At 45.6% G+C, this 14,719-nt stretch overlaps 2 non-coding genes across 2 annotated transcripts; both read right to left on the bottom strand.

Annotated features, from left to right (window-relative positions):
- Nucleotides 1–2,613: 2,613 nt before the first annotated feature.
- On the bottom strand, nt 2,614–2,728 carry LOC137320313 (U5 spliceosomal RNA). The gene has a single exon (XR_010962472.1). It is a non-coding gene; the product is annotated as a U5 spliceosomal RNA (small nuclear RNA).
- Nucleotides 2,729–8,270: 5,542 nt separating this feature from the next.
- Nucleotides 8,271–8,384, bottom strand: LOC137320292 (U5 spliceosomal RNA). Its single transcript, XR_010962453.1, has one exon. It is a non-coding gene; the product is annotated as a U5 spliceosomal RNA (small nuclear RNA).
- Nucleotides 8,385–14,719: the final 6,335 nt, after the last annotated feature.

Genomic DNA, 14,719 nt, shown 5'->3' with positions numbered 1-14,719 from the left:
TGTCCCACTGGGATCTGTGTTGGGACCTCAACTATGCACTGTATTTATTAATGACTTAGATGATGGGGTAGAGAGCCACATTAACAAGTTTGCCGATGACACAAAGTTAGGCGGCATTGTAATCAGTCTAGATGGAAGCATAAAATTACAAAGAGATATTAATAGATTAATTGAATGGGCAAAACTATGGCAAATGGATTTCAATGTAGGCAAGTGTGAGGTCATCCACTTTGGGCCGAAAAGATCGACCAGAGCACTTTCTAAATGATGAACAGCTCGACACAGTGGAGGTCAAAAGAGACTTCGGGGTCCATGTACACAGATCATTAAAATGCCATGGACCGGTCCAAAAAATAATCGAAAAGGCTAATGGAATGCTGGCCTTTATATCTAAAGGACTAGAATACAAGGGGGTAGAAGTTATGCTACAGTTATACAAAGCCCTGGTTAGACCACCTGGAGTACTGTGTTCAGTTCTGGGCACGCTCTTTAGGAAGGATATATTGGCCTTGGACGGAGTGCAGCGTAGATTTACCAGAATGATACCTGGACTCCAATGGTTTAATTACGAGGAGACATTACACAAACTAGGGTTGTATTCCCTGGAATTTAGAAGATTAACGGTTGATTTGAGCAAAATTTCCAAGATATTAAGGGGAACTGATAGGGTAGATAGAGAGAAAATATTTGCGCTGGTTGGGGAGTCTTAGACTAGGGGAATGAGCCGAAAAATTAGAGCCAGGACTTGCAGGAGTGAAGTTAGGAAACACTTCTACACACAAAGGGTGGTAGAAGTTTGGAACTCTCTTCCGCAAGTGGCAGTCGATGTAGCTCAATGGTTAATTTTAAATCTGAGATTGATAGATTTTTGTTAACCAAAGGTATTAAGGGATATGGAGTTAGGTCACAGATCAGCCATGAACTCATTGAGTGGCTGAACAGGCTCGAGGGGCTAAATGGCCGACTCCTGTTCCTATGTTCCGAATTAGGATAGTGATATAATTTTAACCTAATTTAACTGCAATTTTTTATGAGGAAAGAGATATAGGAGTAAATTTTAACCCCCAAGAACGGGTGGGTTGGGGGCGGGTGGGAGTTTAAAATAACAGTTTTTTGGAGCACGACCGCATCCTGGTTCGAACTCGCCCACTTCCGGGTTTAATCCAGGCAGGCTTGGATGTGTGCAGCCAGCAGACACCAGGAAGTCCCGCCCCCACTTAAAGCCAGCAGACCGATACTTAAAAGGGCATTTTACCTCATTGAGATACTTGAGGTACTTAATAGATTATGTATTACAACATAAAAATGAATTTAACCTCACCTGTTCGGGTTTGTCATCACTTCTGAATCACGTGAGCTGAAAGCAGGAGAGAAGGGCCGGATCCATGAGGTGAGTGCCTTTATTGCACTGCTTGTGGGCCCGGAGGAGCAGGAATGCTTCATCCAGGCCCAACAAGCTCACCTGGAACCCCGTGATCAAACGAGCCCCCCACCCCCGATACTGGTCAACCCTCACGCCCCACCCCCACACCATTGTGGACCCCCACCTAACTCAGACTCTTCACCCAACCTCCAGCGACCTCAGGTCTCCAAGTCACAGCCCCCCAATCTCCTCCCCGGCCCCCTGATCTCCTACCTGACCCCCCAAATGCTCTTCCCGGCCCCCGGGATTTTTCACGGCCCCCCCGCATGATCTGTGTTCCAACCTTCTGATCTTCATCCTGGCCCCCCAATCTTCCCCCCGGCCCCCGACCTTCTTCCCAGCCCCCGACCTTCCTCCTTGGCCCCACCGATATTCTTCCTGGCCCCCAACCTTCTTACCTGGCCCCTCAACCTTCTTCCACGGCCCCCCCGATTTTCCTCCCGTCCCTCCGATCTTCATTCACAATGAGTGAAATACAGGCACTTTAAAAACAAAAAATATCTTAAGAAACAATAAATTCAACCACAACAACAACTTACATTTATATAGTGCCTTTAACTTAGTAAAACGTCTCGAGGGGCTTCGCAGGAGCGTAAACAGACAATAATAGACACCAAGTCAAAGAAGGAGACATTCGGACAAGTGACCAAAAGCTTGGTCAAAGAGGTAAGTTTAAAGGAGCGCCTTAAAAGAGGAGAGAGTTGAAGAGGTTTATGGAGAGAATTCCAGAGCGCAAAAGGCCAGAGTTGGAGCAACGCAGAGTTCCCGGAGGATTGTATATTTGGAGGAAGTTATGGTGATAGGGAGGGGGGCAAGACCATGGAACACGAGGATGAGAATTTAATGTCATCTTCAAACTCCACCTCAGCATCACCACACTCTACTTTCATAACTCCTCCAGCCTCACATCTCATCCTGCACTGTGACTCCAATCTCTGTGCATCACCCCTCTCCCTCTGCCCCACCACTGGCACATGAGCCCTACTAAAGTCAGTTTTACAGCACAGAGGCCACCACCCAGCCCATCTCGGCCAGTTATTTGAAACACGCAACAGCTAATCCCCAAAATTTAAATATTTAACAGATTACAATTTCAGAGAGTATCCAATACCCAAGCACTTGGCAACCTAACTAATGAACCTAAAGACACATCTACAACTAAAGATAAATCTTTCTTTCAGCAATAAATCAGCCCCACAAAAGCAGGGCATCAAAAAATTATATAAAAACTCCAAATGCTCCTCTCCACGGAAATCTTTAGTAAAAGGCGAAAGATTTATACGATCTGAAGAGAAAGCAGAGTAATCTAAAGACTCAACCTCAGCTCCTTGCTCCTAAGCGATGACATACCCCTTTAACATTGTACTGAGATGCTAGCACTGAGATCCAGAGAAAACATATTACCAAAGATCAACACAGCAAGTGGAAAAGTAATGACAATCTTCAATCTCCGTGAAAGCTACGGTCAAACCTGAAGTTTATTTTGCTTTTTTGCAAAGTACCATGTAGAACATTATGGGTATGTAAATGAGCTATGAGCTTTGTGGAGGCTGGGTTGACAGTGACGTGTGCAATTCTTACTTGGGTCGAAGTTTACTTCATATGTTTATACTGTCTCTGTGTTTGAACTTTCAGATGAGAAATTTTAATCAGCAATTTCTGCTCGTGAACAAACTGTATTTTGGTTCATACAGGAAGCCATTGATTTAATGAGAGCAGAGACAGAGCTCAGAGCCGTGCATGGAAAGGAGTCAATTGAGGGATCCACTCCAAAATCTAGTATCCATTTCATTGTGCTCAAATGTTTATACTGAAATTTATATTTGGCCATAGAAACTAAACTTGTTGATGTATCTGTGGTGTTAATTTTAACTGTTGATCCATTCAATATCTGTATTCCACTTTCATTTACGGAATTTATTTGGAAATAACCAAAAGCAAGAAATGAAGGCGCGTTTATTCTTTTGGGGTGAAATAAAGCAAACCAAAATATAAAAAATACTTCAAACGTACATGTTTCCAACATTCACAATTCACTATCTGGGCTTGGGTATAGGGGGCAAAATTTCAAAATTTCCAGATGACACAAATCTTGGAAATGTGGTAAACAGCATGAGGATAGTAGCAGACTTCAGGAGAGAAAGGGTAGAGAGTGGTTAGACACCCAAGGGGCAATGGGAGTATAGAGCATGGTAGGAGGCTGGGAAATGGTGCGAGGTGTGATGTTTGATCAGGGTTAGAGGTCGGGAGAAGGGGAGCATAGTAACAGGCCGGAGGAGAGCTCTAGGAGCTGGTGGGGGAGGGGGGTAGTCTCTTTTTTATTTCAAAAAAATACATTGAAATCAATGTTGAGTCCAGCAGGTTGTAACGTGCCTAATCGAAAGATGAGGTGCTGTTCGTTGAGCTTCATTGGAATAGTGTAAGAGGCCGATGACAGAGAGGTCAGAGTGGCAGTAGCACTGGGAATTAAAATGGCAAGCAACCGGCAGGTCAGGGTCAGTTCCTAATATAACTGAAAAAGTTCTTCGTATTGGTTTTGATATTCCTTGCGAGTTTCTTTTCATACTCTCTTTTTGTAGCCCTTACTATCTGTTTTGTGACCCTTTGTTGATCTTCGTATCTTTCCCATTCGCCAGGATCTGTGCCATTTTTTGCCTTTTTGTTTGCCCTTTCCTTATGTCTTATCCACAGCAAAAGAAAAAGAAGTCCCGGAAATCAGGGGAACTGACGGCCAAAGGTGGAACCAGCAGCAACAGGTGCTTAGAGCCACCAACGGACGACAGTGGCTGCTCCTCAGCTGACGAGAAAGGAAAAGGGGAGAGTCCCACCTACCCTCAAAGGAATAGGCAAAACACAACTGAAACCAGTGACACAGACAGCAGGCTCCAGTTCCAGGAATTTGGCAGCTCCAGGGCATCAGGAGCAGCAATGAGCCCAGCACACCCCAACTCCAGGACGCCGGGAGAAGCGACATGGAGAGCGAAGTCCCCCAACTCCGGGCAACAGGGCGAAGCGACATGGAGAACAATGTCCCCCATCTCTGGGCAACCAGGAGCAGCACAACAGTCGCGGAGAACGAACAACCGGCAAAGGCCGAGGAACCGAACCTGGTCATGGATCTCACAGACGCACCACCCCACGAGGCCCCGTCGACAACCCCCGAGTGCGGACACTCCTCCAATGGAGGACAGGCCTCATTCCTCAGCCCTAGGTCTGTCCAGAAGTTCGTGCACACCACACAAATGCAGAATCAGGACCAATGGATGGAAATGGAGAGTAATGTCGAACCCGGACTAATGTAATTATAGGACCTTAATGTTTGTCCTTTTAGTATTTTTAAAATGGCTTTAAAATTTGCATCCATAAACATGCATTGTGTTAAATCGACTACGCAATGCGCTGCGACCCTGAACTACCTGTCCAGGGTCAAGAGGGACCTGCTGTTCTTGCAGGAATGTGGAATCCCGCACCTCAGCAACTATCGGCAGTGGTCATGCATGTGGACCCCAAGCGTGGATCCGATCGGGCAGTTCCCCAAACAGACAGTCGATGCCATTTGGCAGAACGTCTCGTCGCCAGAACTGACCAACAGGCACCAGTAGCTTGGGTGGTGGTGAGAAGGGCCCTCCCAGTGTGGTCTTTCCAAAACAAACGGAATCACAGCGCCAGCGCGAGCCGCCCTCGAGGCTGCGGCAGGGTCGAGAGCGTCATCCACGTCTTCATGGATTGCCCCTTCGCGCAGAAGGTGTGGAGTGAGATGCATTGGTATCTGTCCCGGTTCATCCCAAACAGCTTGGTAACACACGACGCTGCGTTCTACGGGTTGTTCCCCGAAACACATACAGAGACAGATATCAACTGCTGCTGGAAGACCATCAACTCCGTGAAGGAGACCCTTTGGTCCACCCGAAACCTGTTGGTCTTCCAGCTGAAGGAGCTGCCCAAGAACAAGTGTTGCCGATTGGCACACTCCAAGGTCCAGGAGTACATGCTGCGGGATGCACTGAAGCATGGTGAGGCCTACACAAAGGCTGTATGGGGAAAGGCCACCGTGTAAGGCCACCCCACCTTGTATTGTACAGAATGTATTATAAGATATGTACTCTGTTTTGAATTGTAATGATGGGATCGGAGGTTGTATGATCCATATTGTATTATTTTGAATTGTAATTGCGCATTTACATTGAACTGTGTGTATCCTTAAATTTCATGAAATAAGGTATATTTTGAAATTTAAAAAAAGAATTTAATGTGATACAAAACCCCAGTTTATACCCTTAAGGGGCAAGAGCTCTACTTGCCAAAAAAAAGGTATGGACAATAAAAGAGGTAAGGGACAACATAAAACTAAAAGAAAAAGCATACAAAAATGAAAAAAAAAGCACAGATCCTGGTGACTGGGAGAGATATAAAGAACATCAAAGGGTGACAAAACAGACAGTAAGAGCTACAAAAAGGGAGAATGAAAAGAAACTTGCAAGGGATATCAAAATCAACACAAAGAATTTTTACAATTATATTAGGAAAAAGAGGGTGGTCAAGAGCAATGTGGGCCCCTCAAAAACTGATAATGGTGATATTGTAAATGAAAATAAGGAAATGGTGGACATGTTAAGTAATTATTTTGCGTCAGTATTTACAATAGAGGAAGAGGATAGCATGCCACATACCCCAAGGAAACTAATTTTTAAACAGGGATGGGGACTCACCATAATTAACGTAAGCAAATTGACAGGAATGAAGAAAATAATGACACTAAAGAGTGACAAATCCCAAGGACCAGGTGCTTTCCATCCCAGGATTGTAAAGGAAGTAGGTGAGAACATTGCAGATGCCCGAACTATAATCTTCCAAAGTCCTCTTGATTCAGGTACTGTTCCTTTAGATTGGAAAATTGCATGTTACTCCTCTATTTAAGAAAGGTGAGAGAGGGAAACCAAGGAATTATGGACCAGTTAGCCTAACATCTGTTGTCGGGAAATTACTAGAGTCTATAATTAAGGATAGAGTGATTTAACAACTTGAAAAATTTCAGCTGATCAGACAGAGCCAGCATGGATTTGTGAAGGGTGGGTCATGCCTGACGAACCTGATTCAATTTTTTGAAGAGGTGACTAAAGTAGTGGACAGGGGAATGTCTATGGATGTTGTTTATGTGGACTTCCAGAAGGCATTTGATAAAGTCCCTCATAAGAGACTGATAGCTAAAGTTGAAGCTCGTTGAATTGAGGATAAATTGTTGACCCGATTAGGAAATTGGTTGAGGGGCAGGAAACAGAGAGTTGGGAAAATTGGCAGGTACTCAAATTGGCAGGATGTGACTAGTGTTGTCCCACTGGGATCTGTGTTGGGACCTCAACTATGCACTGTATTTATCAATGACTTAGATAGAGCCAGCACTTAAAGCCAGCCACTTAAAGCCAGCAGACCGATACTTAAAAGGGCATTTTACCTCATTGAGATACTTGAGGTACTTAATAGATCATGTATTACAACATTAAAATGAATTTAACGTTACCTGTTCGGGTTTCTCATCACTTCCGAATCACACGTAAGCTGAAAGCAGGAGAGAAGGGCCGGATCCATGAGGTGAGTGCCTTTATTGCACTGTTTGTGGGCCCGGAGGAGCAGGAATGCTTCATCCAAGCCCAACAAGCTCACCTGGAACCCCGTGATCAAACGAGCCCCCCTCTCCCCGATACTAGACAACCCCCACGCCCCACCCCCACACCATTGTGGACCCCCACCGACCTCAGACTCTTCACCCAACCTCCAGCGGCCTCAGGTCTCCAAGTCCCAGCCCCCCAATCTCCTCCCCGGCCCCCTGACCTCCTACCTGACCGCCCAAATGTTCTTCCCGGCCTCCGGGATTTTACCCAGCCCCCCGTATGATCTCTTTTCCAACCTTCCGATCTTCATCCTGACTCCCCAATCTTCTTCCCGGCCCCCCGACCTTCGTCCCGGCCCCCGACCTTCTTCCCGACCCACGACCTTCCTCCTTGGCCCCATCAATATTCTTCCTGGCCCCCAACCTTCTTCCACGCCCCCACCGATTTTCCTCCCGTCCCTCCGATCTTCATTCACAATGAGTGAAATACAGGCACTTTTAAAACAAATAATATCTTAACAAACAATAAATTCAACCACAACAACAACTTACATTTATATAGTGCCTTTAACTTAGGAAAACGTCTCTATGGGCTTCGCAGGAGCGTAAACAGACAATAATAGACACCGAGTCAAAGAAGGAGACAATTGGACAAGTGACCAAAAGCTTGGTCAAAGAGGTAAGTTTAAAGGAGCGCCTTAAAAGAGGAGAGAGTTGAAGAGGTTTATGGAGAGAATTCCAGAGCGCAAAAGGCCAGAGTTGGAGCAACGCAGAGTTCCCGGAGGATTGTATATTTGGAGGAAGTTATGGTGATTGGGAGGGGGCGAGACCATGGAACACGAGGATGAGAATTTAATGTCATCTTCAAACTCCACCTCAGCATCACCACACTCGACTTTTATAACTCCTCCAGCCTCACATCTCATCCTGCACTGTGACTCCAATCTCTGTGAATCACCCCTCTCCCTCTGCCCCACCATTCGTGCATCAGCCCTACTAAAATCAGTTTTACAGCACAGGAGGCCGCCACCCAGCCCATCTACGCCAATTATTTGAGACACGCACGACTTAGTCCCAAAAATGTAAATATATAACATATTGCACTTCCAGAATTTATCCAAAACCCAAGCACTTGCCAGCCTGAGTAATGAACCTTTGGCCACCTCATCACAATAACAATCAGGGCACACCTGCTACATATTCACAACTAAAGATAAATCTTTCTTTTAGCAATAACTCAGCCCTACAAAAGCAAGGCATCAAAAAATTATTTAAAACTCCAAACACTCCTCTCCACGGAAATCTTTAGCAAAAGGCGAAAGATTTATACGATCTGAAGAGAAAACAGAGTAATGTAAGGACTCAACCTCAGATCATTGCTCCTAAGCGATGACATACCTCTTTAACATTGTACTAAGACGCTAGAACTAAGATCCAGAGAAAACATATTACCACAGATCAACACAGCAAGTGGAAAAGTAATGACAATCTTCAATCTCCGTGAAAGCTACAGTCAAACCTGAAGTTTATTTTGCCTTTTTGCAAAGTACTATGTAGAACATTATGGGTATGTAAATGAGCTCTGAGCTTTGTGGAGGCTGGGTTTACAGTGACGTGTACAATAAAAGGTGTCGCTGTGGGAACCCGTATGGGTCCTAGCTATGCCTGCCTTTTTGTGGGATATGTGGAACATTCCTTGTTCCAGTCCTGCTCAGGTCCCCTCCCTCACCTCTTTTTCCGATACATTGATGACTGTATCGGAGCAGCTACATGCTTTTACCCCGAACTGGAAAATTTCATCAACTATGCTTCCAATTTCCACCCTTCCCTCGCCTTCACATGGTCCATCTCTGACTCTTCCCTTGCCTTCCTCAACTTCCTTATCTCCATTTCTGGGGTTAGACTGTCAACCAATATCTATTATAAGCCCACCGACTCCCACAGCTACCTTCATTACACTTCCTCCCAACCCGCTTCCTGTAAGGATTATATTCCCATCTCCAAGCTTCTCTGTCTCTGTCACATCTGTTCTGACGATGCCACCTTCCACACCAGTGCTTCCGATACATCTTCCTTTTTCCTCAACTGAGGAATCCCCTCCACTGTAGTTGACAGGGTCCTCGACCGTGTCCGTCCTATTCCCCGCACTTCGGCCCTCACCCCTTCCCCTCCCTCCCAGACCATGATAGGGACCAATTATACTCACCTTCCTCCCCACCAGCCTCCACGTTCAACATATCATCCTCCACCATTTCCGTCATTTCCATCGCGATCCCACCATCAAATACATCTTCCCCTCCCCTCTCCTTTCAGCATTCCAAAGGGATCGCTCCCTGTGCGACACCCTGGTCCACTCTTCCAACACCCGCTCTCCTCCCCATGGCACCTTCCCGTGCCAGCGCAGGAGATGCACGACCTGCCTTTCACCTCTTCCATTCCCACCGCCCAGGGCCCCAAACACTCCTTCCAGGTGAAACAGCGATTTACTTGTCCTTCTTTCAATTCAGGAAACTGTATTCGCTGCTCACACTGCAGTCTCACCTGGAGTACTGCGTACAGTTCTGGTGCCCTTATTTAAGGAAGGACATACTTACACTGGAGGCAGTTCAGAGAAGGTTCACTAGGTTGATTCCGGGTATGGAAGGGTTGTCTTATGAGGAAAGATTGTACAGGTTGGGTCGATACTCATTGGAGTTTAGAAGAATGAGAGGAGATCTTGTTGAAACATACAAGATTCTGAGGGGACTCGATAGGGTAGATGCTGAGAGGATGTTACCCCTCATGGGGGAATCTAAAACGAGGGGGCATAGTCTCAGAATAAGGGGTCGCCAATTTAAGACGGAAATGAGGAGGAATTTCTTCTCCCAGAGGGTCATGAATCTTTGGAATTCTTACCCCAAAAAGCTGTGGAGGCTGAGTCATTGAATACATTAAAGGCTGAGTTAGACAGATTTTTGATCAGCAAGGGATATGGGGAAAGGGCGGGAAAGTGGAGTTGAGGTAAAAATCAGATCAGCCATGATCTCATTAAATGGCGGAGCAGGCTCGAGGGGTTGAATGGCCTACTCCTGCTCCAATCTCTTATGGTCTTATGGTCTTATAGTCTCTTCCACATTGAGGAGACCAAACCCAGACTGGGTGATCGCTTTGCTAAACACCTCCGCTCAGTCTGCAAGTGTGACCCTGACCTGCTGGTCGCTTGCCATTTTAATTCCCCGTCCCACTCCCACTCTGACCTCTCTGTCCTCGGCCTCTTACACTGTTCCATTGAAGCTCAACCTAAGCTCGAGGAACAGCACCTCATCTTTCGTTTAGGCACTTTACAACCTTCTGGACTCAACACTGATTTCAATAATTTCAGACCATAACCACTGCTCCCATTTTTTTGGACAGCAAGTGCTGGTCATGGTTCTGATGTTTCCATTTACAGCTCCTCGAGACCCATCTTTGTTTCTTTACTTGTCCCATTACCACCCTCCTTGTCTTGCATCATCATCCCTTTGTCATTTAATCACTCCTGCCCTCCACCTTATCAGAGACCTTCCCTTTTGTTCTTTCCTCCTCTCCCACCCCGCTCCCCCCCACTTTCCCTGGCTCTGTACTTGCTTAAAAACTGTTTAATCTTCAGCTTCTTCCAGTTCTGACGAAGGGTCATTGTCCTGAAACGTTAACTCCCTTTCTTTCTCCACAGATGCACCCTGACTTGTTGAATATTTCCAGCATTTTCTGTTTTTATTTATGTACAATTCTTACTTGGGTACAAGTTTACGTCGTATGCTTATTCTCTGTATGTGCTCCCCGGCACCCTGATCTCTTCTCCAGGTCCCCGACTCGAACAAAACCCTTCATAATTTTGAACACCTCTATTAAATCCCCTCTTAACCTTCTCTGTTCTCTCAACACGACTGAAGTTCCTTATCCCTGGTACTATTCTAGTAAATCAATGCTCCCTCTCCAAGGCCTTGACATCCCTCCGAAACTGTGGTGCCCACAATTGGATACAATAATCCAGCTGAGGCCTAACCAGTTATTTATAAAGGTTTAGCATAACTTCTTTGTCTCTATTTATAAAGCCCAGGATCCCGTATGCTTCTACAACAACTTTATCAACTTTTCCTGCCACCTTCAAAGATTTGTGTATTTGAAGCCACAGATCTCTCTGTTCCTGCACCCGCTTTAAAATTGTACATTTACTTTATATTACCTCTTCTCATTCTTCCTTCCAAAATGCATCACTTCACACTTCTCTGCGTTCAATTTCATATCCCATGTGTCTTCCCATTTCACCAGTCTGTTTATGTCCTCCTGCAGTCTGCAGCTATCCTCCTCACTGTTTACTACATTTCCAACTTTACATGAGGTTTCCGCCCCTGCAACAGCACTGAAATGGCCCTTATCAAAGTCACATATGACATCCCATGTGGCTGTAACTGTAGTAAACTATCCCACCTCATCTTTCTCGAACTGTCTGCAGCCTTTGACACGGTTGACCACACCATCCTCCTCCAACGTAATTTAAAAGGGGCAACTCAGCTAAGGCAAGTCATGGCAGCAGACCTCGCACCCGTGATATGCTCCTCCTGCAAGATGTGGGAAGTCATGGACACTACCAGTGTCCCTGCCGACCATGTGTGCGGGAAGTGTGTCCACCTGCAGCTACTGACCGATCGTATCTCGGAGCTGGAGCTGCGGGTGGACTCACTGTGGAGCATCCGCGATGCAGAGAAACTCGTGGATAGCACGTTTAGCGAGTTGGTCACACCGCAGGTAAAGGGTATACAGGCAGGAAGTGAATGGGTGACCACCAGGAAGAGTAAGAGATGCAGGCAGGTAGTGCAGGGGTCCCCTGTGGCCATCCCCCTCTCAAACAGATATGCCACTTTGGATGCTGTTGGGGGGGATGACTTATCAGGGGAAGGCAGCAGCAGCCAACTTCCTGGCACCACGGGTAGCTCTGCTGCACAGGCTGGGAGGAAAAAGAGTGGCAGAGCTATAGTGATAGGGGACTCAATTGTAAGGGGAATAGACAGGCGTTTCTGCGGCCGCAACCGAGACTCCAGGATGGTGTGTTGCCTCCCTGGTGCAAGGATCAAGGATGTCTCGGAGCGGCTACAGAACATTTTGGAGGGGGAGGGCGAACAGCCAGCTGTCGTGGTGCACATAGGCACCAACGATATAGGTAAAAAAGGGGATGAGGTCCTAAAAGCAGAATATAGGGAGTTAGGAGGTAAATTAAAAAATAGGACCTCAAAGGTAGTAATCTCAGGATTGCTGCCAGTGCCACGTGCTAGTCAGAGTAGAAATAGGAGGATATTTCAAATGAATACGTGGCTAGAGGAATGGTGCAAGGGGGAGGGATTCAAATTCCTGGGACACTGGAAACGGTTCTGGGGGAGGTGGGACCAGTACAAACCGGACGGTCTGCACCTGGGCAGGGCCGGGACCGCTGTCCTAGGAGGAGTGTTTGCTAGTGCTGTTGGGGAGGGTTTAAACTAAAGTGGCAGGGGGTTGGGAACCTGAGCAGGGAGAGAGAGGAAAGCGTAACAGGAAGGGACAGAAGGTATGGAGTAATAGGTAAAGTGTTAAAAAAGGAAAAAGCAGGAACTAAGCGTCACAAAACAGATTTGAAAGTTCTTTATCTGAATGCACGTAGCATTCGTAATAAAATGGACGAGTTAACGGCACAAATAACTACGTATGGGTATGATCTTGTGGCCATTACAGAAACATGGCTGCAGGGTGACAACGACTGGGAATTAAATATGCCAGGGTATTTAACAATCAGGAAGGACAGGCAGGAAGGAAGGGGAGGTGGGGTGGCTATGTTAATAAAGGAAGGAATCACTGTAATACAGAGAAATGATATTGGGACAAAGCATCAAGATAATGAAACAGTTTGGGTGGAGATAAGGAATAATAAGGGAAAAAAAACATTAGTGGGCGTAGTATATAGGCCTCCTAATAGTTGCAACTCTGCTGGAAGAAGTATTAATCAGGAGATAGTCGGGGCATGTAATAAGGGAACAGCCATAATTATGGGGGATTTTAATTATCATATTAACTGGACAAATCAAATTGGGCAGAGCAGCCTTGAGGACGAGTTCATTGAGTGCATCAGGGATGGATTTCTTGAGCAGTATGTAACTGATCCTACAAGGGGGCAGGCAACCTTGGACCTGGTCCTGTGTAATGAGTCAGGATTAATTAATAATGTCCTAGTTAAGGATCCCCTTGGAACGAGCGACCACAACATGGTTGAATTCCATATCCAATTAGAGGGTGAGAAGGTTGATTCTCAAACAAGCGTACTGAGCTTGAATAAAGGAGACTATGATGGTATGAGAGCGGAATTGATTAAAGTGGACTGGGAAAATAGATTAAAGGGTAAGACGGTACATGAGCAGTGGTGTTCATTTAGGGAGTTATTTTACAACTTTCAAAATAAATATATTCCACTGAGGAAAAAAGGGTGTAAAAGAAATGACAGCCACCCGTGGCTAAGTAAAGAAATCAAGGATAGTATCCGACTAAAAACAAGGACATATAAGGTAGCCAAACTTAGTGGGAGGATAGAAGATTGGGAATTCTTCAAAAGACAGCAAAAAGTAACTAAAGGATTGATTAAGAAAGGGAAGTTAGATTATGAAAAGAAATTAGCAAAAAATATAAAAACAGATAGCAAGAGTTTCTATAGTTATATAAAAAGAAAAAGGGTGGCTAAGGCAAACATAGGTCCCTTAGAGGATGAGACCGGGAAATTAATGGTGGGAAACATGGAGATGGCAAAAATGCTGAACAAATATTTTGTTTCAGTCTTTACAGTAGAGGACACTAAGAATATCCCAACACTGGACAAACAGGGGACTCTCGGGGGGGAGGAGCTAAATACGATTAAAATCACTCAAGAGATGGTACTCAGTAAAATAATGGGACTCAAGGCGGATAAATCCCCTGGACCTGATGGCTTCCATCCTAGGGTCTTGAGGGAAGTGGCAGTAGGGATTGTGGATGCTTTGGTGATAGTTTTCCAAAATTCCCTGGACTCAGGAGAGGTCCCGGCAGATTGGAAAACTGCTAATGTAACACCGTTATTTAAAAAGGGTAGTAGGCAGAAGGCTGGAAATTATAGGCCAGTTAGCTTAACATCTGTGGTGGGTAAAATTTTGGAGTCTATTATTAAGGAGACAGTAACGGAACATTTAGATAAGCATAATTTAATAAGACAAAGTCAGCATGGCTTTATGAAGGGGAAGTCATGTCTGACAAATTTGCTTGAGTTCTTCGAGGATATAACGTATAGGGTGGATAAAGGGGAACCAGTGGACGTAGTGTATTTAGACTTCCAGAAGGCATTCGACAAGGTGCCACATAAAAGATTATTACTTAAGATAAAAAATCACGGGATTGGGGGTAATATTCTGGCATGGGTGGAGGATTGGTTATCAAACAGGAAGCAGAGAGTTGGGATAAATGGTTCATTTTCGGACTGGCAACCAGTAACCAGTGGTGTTCCACAGGGGTCGGTGCTGGGTCCCCAACTCTTTACAATCTATATTAACGATTTGGAGGAGGGGACCGAGTGCAACATATCAAAATTTGCAGATGATACAAAGATGGGAGGGAAAGTAGAGAGTGAGGAGGACATAAAAAACCTGCAAGGGGATATAGACAGGCTGGGTGAGTGGGCG

Source organism: Heptranchias perlo, chromosome 3 (assembly GCF_035084215.1).
Source record: "Heptranchias perlo isolate sHepPer1 chromosome 3, sHepPer1.hap1, whole genome shotgun sequence".
Classification (NCBI taxonomy): domain Eukaryota; kingdom Metazoa; phylum Chordata; class Chondrichthyes; order Hexanchiformes; family Hexanchidae; genus Heptranchias; species Heptranchias perlo.
Note: the sequence above shows the minus strand (reverse complement) of the source record. Positions and strands in the feature narration are given on the sequence as shown.